The sequence below is a fragment of the Thalassophryne amazonica genome, chromosome 17 (assembly GCF_902500255.1).
Source record: "Thalassophryne amazonica chromosome 17, fThaAma1.1, whole genome shotgun sequence".
NCBI classification, from domain to species: Eukaryota; Metazoa; Chordata; class Actinopteri; order Batrachoidiformes; family Batrachoididae; genus Thalassophryne; species Thalassophryne amazonica.
Genome location: NC_047119.1, coordinates 25,764,991 through 25,775,271, shown reverse-complemented (window position 1 = coordinate 25,775,271; position 10,281 = coordinate 25,764,991).

Sequence of the window (10,281 nt, the reverse complement as noted above, 5' to 3'; positions counted from 1 at the left end):
AGGACTTTTATTTTATTTTATTTTAGTTTTAAATGAAGATTTTCCAACTTAATTCTTTTAATATGTCCTGTCTATACAAGCACTTACTAAAAAAATACATCTCCATTCACACGGAAAGCAACAGGTGGTTGAGGCGAACAGAAGAGTGGACCAGTGCCGTGCTGTCCTGGGCTTCACCAGCTTGAACCGTACTCTTCATGTGTATGGCACTGCCTGGGTGCGCTTGTTCAATGCAGGTGCTCCAAAGGCAGCAGCTGGAGCTGCACACTGCCACGAACGAAAGGCGGCCAAGCGGGTACCAACAGGTGTGAAGGTCAGCCTGATCTTTGTGTGTGTCTAAGCCAGAACTCATTTGTAAGGCAGAGGTTTCTGTGTAATGTTTATCCGGATCTGACCTTAATTATTTATTTATAGCGGATACTTTTTTTTAAAGGATCAGAAATGTCAAACACTTGACTGTGTTCTTGAGTCATGTTTATTCTCATTTACAGATGAAAGCATGGGCCCTTCCACAAACCAATCCTCAGAAAAATGCATACTCCAAATATAGATCAGTTTTCTTTTTGTCTTTAGTCCAGAGCACATTGGGGCCATTTGTAACAAAAATGATCTAGAGTAGTGATTTGTCTGTACACAATATACATTTCCACTTTGTGATGGTCCAACCCAAATGCATCTTATCCCAGAGATCTTGAGGCTGCTTCTGAACAAGGTTAACATAAGGCTTCTTTTTGAAGTGGCATTTGTGAATGTAACTGTATTATAGTGCTCAACAAAGGTTTTGCAAAATAATTTCTTGCCCATGTGGTTATATCAGCTATTGATGAATGACATTTCTTGATGCCGTACCGTCTGCGCGATCAGAGATCACAAGTGTTCAGTTAGGCTTGCACCCTTGCTCTTTATGCACTTAATTCTTCAGAAGCCCTTGAATTGTAAAAAAAATTATGCACTGCTGAGGTCGAAATATGCAAATCCCATCCAATCTTTCTTTGAGGAACATTGTTTTTAAACATTTCTGTAATTTTTTCATGTATTTGTTGACAAATTGGATGGTCCATCTTTGCTCCTCAAAGACTCAGCCTTTCATATCACTTTTGTATCAAATCATGACAATAGTCACCTCTTGACACCATCTGTTTGCAATAATATAATTATAAAAAGTTTTTAATCTCATTTTTAGCTGTAAATTGCCCCCGTCCCAACTTTTTTAGAAAATGTGTTGCAACCTTTAAATGCAGGAATGGAGGTATATTGACAAATAAAATGGAACTCACTACACAAAGCATGAAATAGCTTGGGCTCATAGTGCCTGCACTGAAACAGAAGTCAAAGTAAATGTGATAATCACTTTCAAAAAACTTGCATTTTCTATATGTAATATAGCAAATGGAACATAGCATTCATAACCTTGTGTTAGTGTATACTGTAAATTACCTACAACAAAGAATTTAAGTGCTTTCATATGCTTAGAATGAGCCCGTCGTGTGTGTGTGTGTGTGTGTGTGTGTGTGTGTGTGTGTGTGTGTGTGTGTGTGTGTGTGTGTGTGTGTGTGTGTGTGTGTGTGTGTGTGTGTGTGTGTGTGTGTGTGTGTGTGTGTGTGTGTGTGTGTGTGGGGACACGTGATAGCGTGCCCCCTCGTGGAGCCTTTTTGGTCCTCCTGGAGGAAAAAATGTGAAGGGGAAACAATATTGTGACTGATGGCTCATAATGCAGTCTGCGGCCTCACCACTAGATGATGCTAATCCCACACACTAACCTTAAAGACTTTGACTCACAATCAAAGGTAGGTTGTATTTTGGTCTTATGACTTGATACCTTAATATCTTAGTGTAAAAATTTGCATTGTTACTTATTTTGAATATGAATGAGGACTCCCACATGGAGTGAAATGAAGCAGACTGATGGCCTCCAAAGCACACAGAGAGGAAAGAGGCCTTATGTAAGGGCAGAGCAATTGAAGTTTGGTACAGATGCTGCTTAGAGGTGCGTGCAAAGATTCCCCTGAGCATATGTGTAGGGTAAAGAGTGAGACCAGGGGAAAAAACAGCGCAAGCAAGCCTCCTGTTTATCTTGTTTTCTTGCATCTTACTGTGTGAGGCTGCGCACAAACTTCACTGCTGCATCCGAAGCCTCATTTGCAGCACACAAGTCCATGTTTGCCTCCTCAACTCACCATGCAGTGAGATTCTTACAGCACCAGCTTCAAGCTAAGCTTCATTTTTGTTACCTCTGCCAACGAAGATGGAGGAGGTTGTTATCGGTCTGTTTGTGAACAGCCTGGAGCTCACAATTTTTCATATCATTATGAGATTTTTACTGAAGATTCATATCCTGACAGGTCAAAGAGCAAAGTCAGGATAATCTTTGAAAATTGGAAAATCCCTGTCTTTAATATTGAATGAATTTTCAACAATTCAGAACTAAAAAAAAAATCAAATTTCTTTCATATTTGAGAGCCTTATGCAGGGTGGTGTCCTTTATCGACTGACAAAGTTTGATTTGGATCTGATCCATTACAGATTTTGTGGTCATTTAAATTTGACATTGAAAGCCCGATTTAATGTATCAAACGTGCCCCAATCACTCGTATTTGAAAGTGAGGTGCAGACTGGCACTCACTATCGCTTGACAAAGTTTGAACCGGATTGTGGACATTTGAATTTTATATTTGAAAAGCCCATTTGGTGTACATTTTGTATTATATCTCAATCAAAAGTGCCTCAATTGCTCTCATTTGTCACAGTGAGGTGCAAACTGGCACTCTCAGTAAACAGAAGTTTGATCCGCATCTGATCCATACTGCGGATTTAGCGGATATTTGATTTTAACATTGAAAAGCCCTTTTGGTCTGTATTTTGAATGATATTTTACCTTATGAAAAGCTCTTTCTAACAGGACTTTGACCTAGAAATGTTTTTCCAAGGTAAATTGGAAAGTGGAATTGGAAACTAGTGTTGGCGGAGGTTTGCGTTCCACCTGAGTTTATGCAACTATTAGCTATACCTCCCACAAAACAAAAACATTAGGGTATGTAGGAATCACCCTGTGTGTCTGTCCCTGCATGAGGCCTCCTAAACCGTTTGGTGGACTTTAGTGAAACTTCATGGTAGCACTGCCTGCTAAGATGTCCATTAAAAAAAAAAAAAGATTTCTGTCTGATGTCTTCAAGGAGAGGTAATTGGATTTTTTTTTTTTTTTTTTTTTTTTTTATCGATTCATATTTGTCAATTGCATGAACAGATTTTGGCCAATTTATTTCAGGTGTTTTGTCACAGAAGATTTACTATCACTGATTCATGCATATGTGCAAACAATAGTACTGTGAGCTTGATCACAGATCTTTTGTTTCATTTGGCTCCTGCTGGTTTTCTTCAAGGTCACCAGAGCAGATCTGTTGTGGATCCACTTGTTAATTTGGCCAAGGTTTTACACCCGATGTCCTTCCTGATGCACATTGAGAATGTGGCATGGTTTGTCTTTATCCAAGGACCTTCTGTTTGGGAGGCAAGTGCGCTAACCATTTACGCCTCTATATTGCCCCCTAAAAGCTGCTAAATCAGAGGTCTCAAACTTATTCCAAGAAGGGCAGAAAGGGTGCAGGTTTTCTTTACAACCACCCACTCCACCAGGTGATTTCACTGATTTACATCAGTTTGAGCAAATAGGAATTCCATCTGCTCAAACTGATGTTAATTAGTGAAATCAATAAAATCAGTGAAATCACCTGTTGGAGTGGGTTCCTTAAAAAAGGAACTGCTGTCTGAATGAGAAAAAAATGATGTAACAATTTGCATAGATTTAAAAAAATAAAATATTTCAACTTAGTTATTTCAAATGAGTTACACACGAGACTTCTCTAGTTAAGTTGAAATAACTTTAGAAAAGTTGAAATAACTTTAAAAATTCTATGCAAATTGTTATGTCACTTTTACTGTTGAAACAGTGGTTCATTTTTTTGAGTGTGGATGCAAAGAAAACCTGCACCCTTGGCCTTTTCTGGAATCAGTTTGTGACCTCTGTCCAAAATGAACAATAACTTATGATTAAAAACCAGCTAAGCAGTAGCCCCTTTGCATTTAAAACTGAATTATTTTTGGGCAATTTCACAATGGGTATTTTTACAATAACATCATGTTGATCTGTTCTTTGTTATCTCTTATTGACTCCAAAGTAATCAGATTTTCATCAAACTGAAAATGTATTCCTTTAAAAATAGACACATTCAAATTAAAATTTTGGAGTTTAGTGACAATGATGAGGGGAGAAGAAAAAAATTCTCCCACTTTAATACTGCATTCCCATTCTCTAAATGCAATTCTGCATCAGTATTCAAACTTTTTTTTAAAGGAAGCAAATAACACTTGCTGACCCTCCAAAGTAAGAACTTGCACATTTTGATTTAAAACAGGTACCTCAAATAAAATTTTAAAAACAAGAAGTGTGTGAAGCAAATAAAGCGATGTTTTCCGTTTGGCGACTGGTGGTGGTGGTGGTGGTGGGGGGTTCAGATGGTATCATGTTGCCCGTAAACTGAAAGGTTAGTGGATTGATCCTTGAATGCTCCTGTGTGTCAAAGTGTCCTTGAGCAAGACACTGACCCTTCAAACTGTAATAAAAATCAGAGAAGTTAAGTGTGAGGCAGGTCTTCCGGCTGTAAAAACCTCGGCCGAAGCCATAAAAGGCAAACTGACCACACATAAAAGGCAGGAAAAGGCATATAAAGAATTAGTGTGACATAAAAATGAATTGATACAGAAAGAGCAAGAAAGCTTATAAATGACTGACTGGAGTTAATGAAAACATTTTATGCTTTAATATTGGGACATAATGTGGCTTAAATATCACGTTATGTTATTGTAGTTAAAGCCATTTGGCATTAATAGCCAGAATAAAGATTTATTACTATATTATTGTAAAGTAAAAAAAAAAAAAAATTAAATATATATTTTGGTATTCGACAGTTCCAGCAGCTGAAGTGAGGAAATTAGAAATATCAACGCTAGATGGCAGTAGTTAGATTCTGATCAGCAAATATTACAGCTCTTAAATGTAATAAAAGCAACAATAAGTAATGGAATGCAGGAATAATATTTGTTAATGTTTATTATGTGTGGAAATTTGATTTGATTCATATTTGATTGATTTATATCCTCCATGTCTTCTGTACAGATACAGATATAATTTTATATATATTAACGAGGCATTCAGACTGTATAATTCCAACCCCTTCTGCAGGATGAATACATAAGATTATTCAGTTACTCAGAGTTATGTGCAATATTATTGAACATCTTGTGCAAATATCTTCCAGTGAGTTCATATAAATTTGTTGTACTTATTGCAAAAGAAAAAAATCAAACAAACAAACAAACAAACCATTGTTGACCGTTTCAGTACTCTGGCAAAGTAATTTCCTTTGGGATAAAGTTGATCTTATATATATATATATATATATATATATATATATATATATATATATATATATATATATATATATATATATATATATATATATATATATATAAGATATCTTATATATTATATATTGTACGGATACAGTACATCTAGAAAGTATTCACAGCACTTCAATTTTCCACATTTTGTTATGTTACAGCCTTATTCCAAAATGGATTAAATTAATTTTCCCCTCAAACGTCTACTCACAATATCCCATAATGACAAGTTTTTTTTTTGTTTTGTTTTGTTTTATTTTTTTTGGGTTTGTTTTTTTGTTTGTTTGTTTTGTTTTGGGGTTTTTTTGTACGTAAGTATTCACAGCCTTTGCCATCAGGCTCAAAATTGAGCTCAGGTGGATCCTGTTCCCACTGACTGTCCTTGAGATGTTTCTACAGCTTAATTGGAGTCCACTTGGGGTAAATTCAGTTGATTGGACATGATTTGGAAAGACACACACCCATCTACACATAAGGTCCCACAGTTGGCAGTGCATGTCAGAGCACAAACGAAGCATGAAGTCAAAGGAGTTGTCTGTAGATCAACACAGGATTGTCTTGAGGCACAAATCTGGGGAAGGGTACAGAAATATTTCTGCTGCTTTCAAGGTCCCAATAAGCAACAGTGGACTCCATCATCTGTAAATGGAAGAAGTTTGGACCCACCAGGACTCTTCCGAGAGCTGGCTGCACGTCTAAACTGAGTGATCGGGGGAGAAGGGCCTTAGTCAGGAAGGTAACCAAGAACCCGATGGTCACTCTGTCAAAGCTCCAGCATTCCTCTCTGGACAGAGGAGAACCTTCCAGAAGGACAACCATCTCTGCAGCAATCCACCAATCAGGCCTGTATGGTAGAGTGGCCAGACTACCAAAAGGCACCTGAAGAAGTCTCAGACCATGAGAAACAAAATTCTCTGGTCTGATGAAACAAAGATTGAACTCTTTGGCATGAATGTCAGGTGTCATGATTGGAGGAAACCAAGCACCATCCCTACAGTGAAGCATGGTGGCGGCAGCATCATGCTGTGGGAATGTTTTTCAGCGGCAGGAACTGGGAGACTAGTCAGGATTGAGGGAAAGATGAATTTATCAATGTACAGAGACATCCTGGATGGAAACCTGCTCCAGAGCACTCTTAATCTCAGACTGGGGCAACTGTTCATCTTTCAGCAAGACAATGACCCTAAGCACACAGCAGAGATATCAAAGGCGTACCTTCAGGACAACTCTGTGAATGTACTTGAGTGGCCCAGCCAGAGCCCAGACCTGAATCCAATTGAACATCTCTGGAGAGATCTGAAAATGTCTGTACACCGACGCTCCCCATCCAACCTGAGAGGTGCTACAAAGAGGAATGGGCAAAACTGCTCAAAGATAGGTGCACCAAGGTTGTGCCATCATATTCAAAAAGATTTGAGGCTGTAATTATCAGTAAGTACTGACCAAACGGTGTGAATCCTTATGTACATGTGATTTACTTTTTTATTTTCGATAAATTTGCAAAAAAAAAACAAAAAAATCTTTTTCATGTTGTCATTATGGGGTATTGTGTGTAGAATTTTAGGGGAAAAAAATGAATTTACTCCATTTTGGAATAAGGCTGTGAATACTTTCAGGATGCACTGTTGATTTATGAAAACCAAAACACTTTCAGATTGTTTTGTCTTCCAACAGGGAAGGAAATTATTTTCATGCTTGAGTATTGTGCTTTGAGTTTAGGGCAACATTAGAATATTTTTTTTTTCCTTTATGCATGTTTGTTGGTCAGAAATATAAGTTATCTAGCCACTGACAGCAGGGTTGATTAACTTTCATATTAGAGACGTTTTAATGTAAAATGTTCATCCCACGGTGATATGGTTTTCCTCTGCTGGGTACTTGTTTCCCGACACTTTTAGAGATGTCAGGATACCTTGGTCAGTGTGACCACATTAGAAACTTATTTCTTCCAAACAGATCTATATCAGTGTTAGCTATGGATCATTTTAAATGTCAAGATGGGGCGTTTCGATGGAGGTGGAGGCCAGCATTTTGAAGCTTGGAGGAGGAGAGCTGAGTCACAGTGACACTAGCTTCTGGAAGATTTTGTAGCCATTCCATTAGTAATTTCTATGAATCAATTTTTTATTTATTTATTTTGTCCATCAGTGTTTCAGTCGGGGAGGGGGGATAAGAAAAATTCAATGCATGCATTTTTTTAAATCAGTCATTTAAGGAGCAACTCCGGGGTTTTACAAGCTGTAATTTTAGATGTTTTAGGGGTCATCTTTTCACTTGGGACAAAAACTAAATCAGTGCAATGTTGATTTACAGTGCTTACTTGCTTGCTTATGGCTGTCCATCGTTGTCGATGATGACATCACTCCATGACTTTTCACTTCTGGTGTGTTCTTCTATGGCTGACCAAGCTAATTCGGGCAGCAACCTCATGTCCGCACACATCACAGACGTATTGTCCTTAATGCTGAGTTGGTTGGTGACATTTTTCACGGCTCGCTTCCGCCTTCTGAGTAGAACCGGTAGTGACGGTGCAAGTTTTTGACGAACACAGCTGTCTCCACCTGCACCTATTCTCAGCTAGTTCTTCCAGCCTTCTTGGCTCAGTGTCACAGTCCTTCAAGTTAGTCTTCAGTTGGTCTTTGTACCACGTGTGCTGACCTCCTACAGAACGCTTGCCTTTGGAGAGTTCTCCGTGCAATACCTGTCTCGGTAGATGATTAGGCGGCATGCGTCTTGTATGTCCAACCCATTTGAGCTGCCTCTGTAAGAATAAAGTTTCATGTGGTTCAATGCAGGATTGATGGCTACCCTGAGAAGCTGAGTGAGGAATCGGTGTGACATTCCCCTGCATCAAGACCAAGACCAAAGTGTCCCACTGGTAGCGTGAGGGAAAGTAAGCTATGACATTTTGGCCATTTTGGTGCGTTGATCCAGCACACTGATATTGAGAACCCCAGGGACCAAAAAAAGCCTGGAGGACGGACACTTATCACCTGGCTGTGGCAGATAGAGGCCACTTTTAAGAGTTGGAGATGGACCAGTTTCTGACTGGGTGTTGGTGGTGGTTACCATACAGGACTCGCTGCAGTCTGTCGTGTGGTGAACGTGGTAGCCTGTGGTACCGGCGCATGCGCCAGACCTGACAAGTATGTACTACACGGCACATAAGAAGATCTTGAGAGTCACCACCAAAAACATCAACCACAGCAGTCTCATCCTTGAATAAATTTATAAAATTGCCTCCTAAATAATGCAGAGCAGGGTTTGATTTTTCCAGGCCCAAATTAGGTGGTGCCATGTCCCTTTACTGCCACCTCTGATACTGACAAGGTTGGCAGTTTCACCACAGCCCAAACACGACTTCAGAGCTGTCCCACCGGGTCTGCTCAGCAAGGACAGGGAACGACAAGCGGAAGGAAGCCTTCTCCTCCTCCTCTGTTCGTCCTGTACGGAGCACTCAGAGGCTCAGGCACTGAGGTTTTTCCTACTCAGCAGGTGCTGACTTTTATCAGTGGTGACATGAATGTACAGAAGTGCCAGTGCACATCCACCCTGTTGCTGTCAGGTGTCATTCCCGCTAAAACTCCACCCTGCCCCTGACCTCTCTGGCACCCGATGCGTCTGTCCCTTCTCCGACTTCCCAGCATGCACACACCTGCACAAATGTGCACTGTCTGGGGGTATTTATGGTTTCCTCATGTACCTTTCAGATTTTCTCACATAATTTTGGGTTCTGCCCAAAGCCACATTATGCACAGCAAAGCCTTCGCCGGTACATGTGAGTGATTGTGATGAGGAAATTCACCGACTCTCACAGCTGAATAAATATTTCATATCTAAGTCAGAGTTCTGAGATGACGGTGAAAATATGATGTTTGACTCTTGGGTGGAGGAATGTGTGGTCGCTGTGAATAAAGGAGGGCAAGGTTAAATTTGACCCGGTGGTTATAAATAGTCGTCCAGTGATGTTCCTGTGATCTCACTGTTGTTGTTTTTTAATCGTTGTCATGATCTGGGAAACACATCCAGAGTCATCATGCTATTTTAGGCATTGACAAGAAGACAGCAAATATGTAACCCTCACTAAAGGGTCTCACAGTGAAGTTTACACATATGTGTGTGTGTGTTGTCAAAATATTAAAGGGATGCTCCAGGATTTTTCAACATAAGCTCTATATTTACATATTTTTGGGTTCATCTTTTTTACTTGGGACAAAAGTAGTTTTAATCATTCCCATGTTAATTTAAAACACAAACACCATCACAGTCTAAACAGCTGTACAATGTAAGGCTATGGCACAAACTAAACACTGAAAGTAAACTGCTTCTTATCACCACTAAATAGGCATAAATGTCATTGGAAGTGTCGGATGCCCTGGAGAGAATCCCTATGAATGTACAAGTGTGCATATTTACCTCAGTGAATGGAACGAAACATTTTAAAATGACTACTTATACAGTTAACATCTTATCTTAGCATCCTTGTCTTTTGATGACATGGCTCTCCTGTAAGTCATTACAAGTCCATTGTCACTGAAAGGCTCTTTCTTCTGCTTACAACAAGCAAAAGTCCCTGATCAGCAATCAACATGTGTTGACTTATTGGAGAACCACGTGGCCAAAATAAATGGAGGCTAAGGTAGGTTTCTTTACGTTTGGATGCCAATATGGCTCAAAATAGAAGACTCATTGGTCCTCACCTGTATCTGTTAGCCCCCTGAGTCTGATCTGCTTGAGGTTTCTTCCTCAAAAATGCCAGAGGGACTTTTTCCTTGCCACAGTTGCTCTGGGCATTTAGTAAGGTTAGACTGTTGTGTGGGCCGC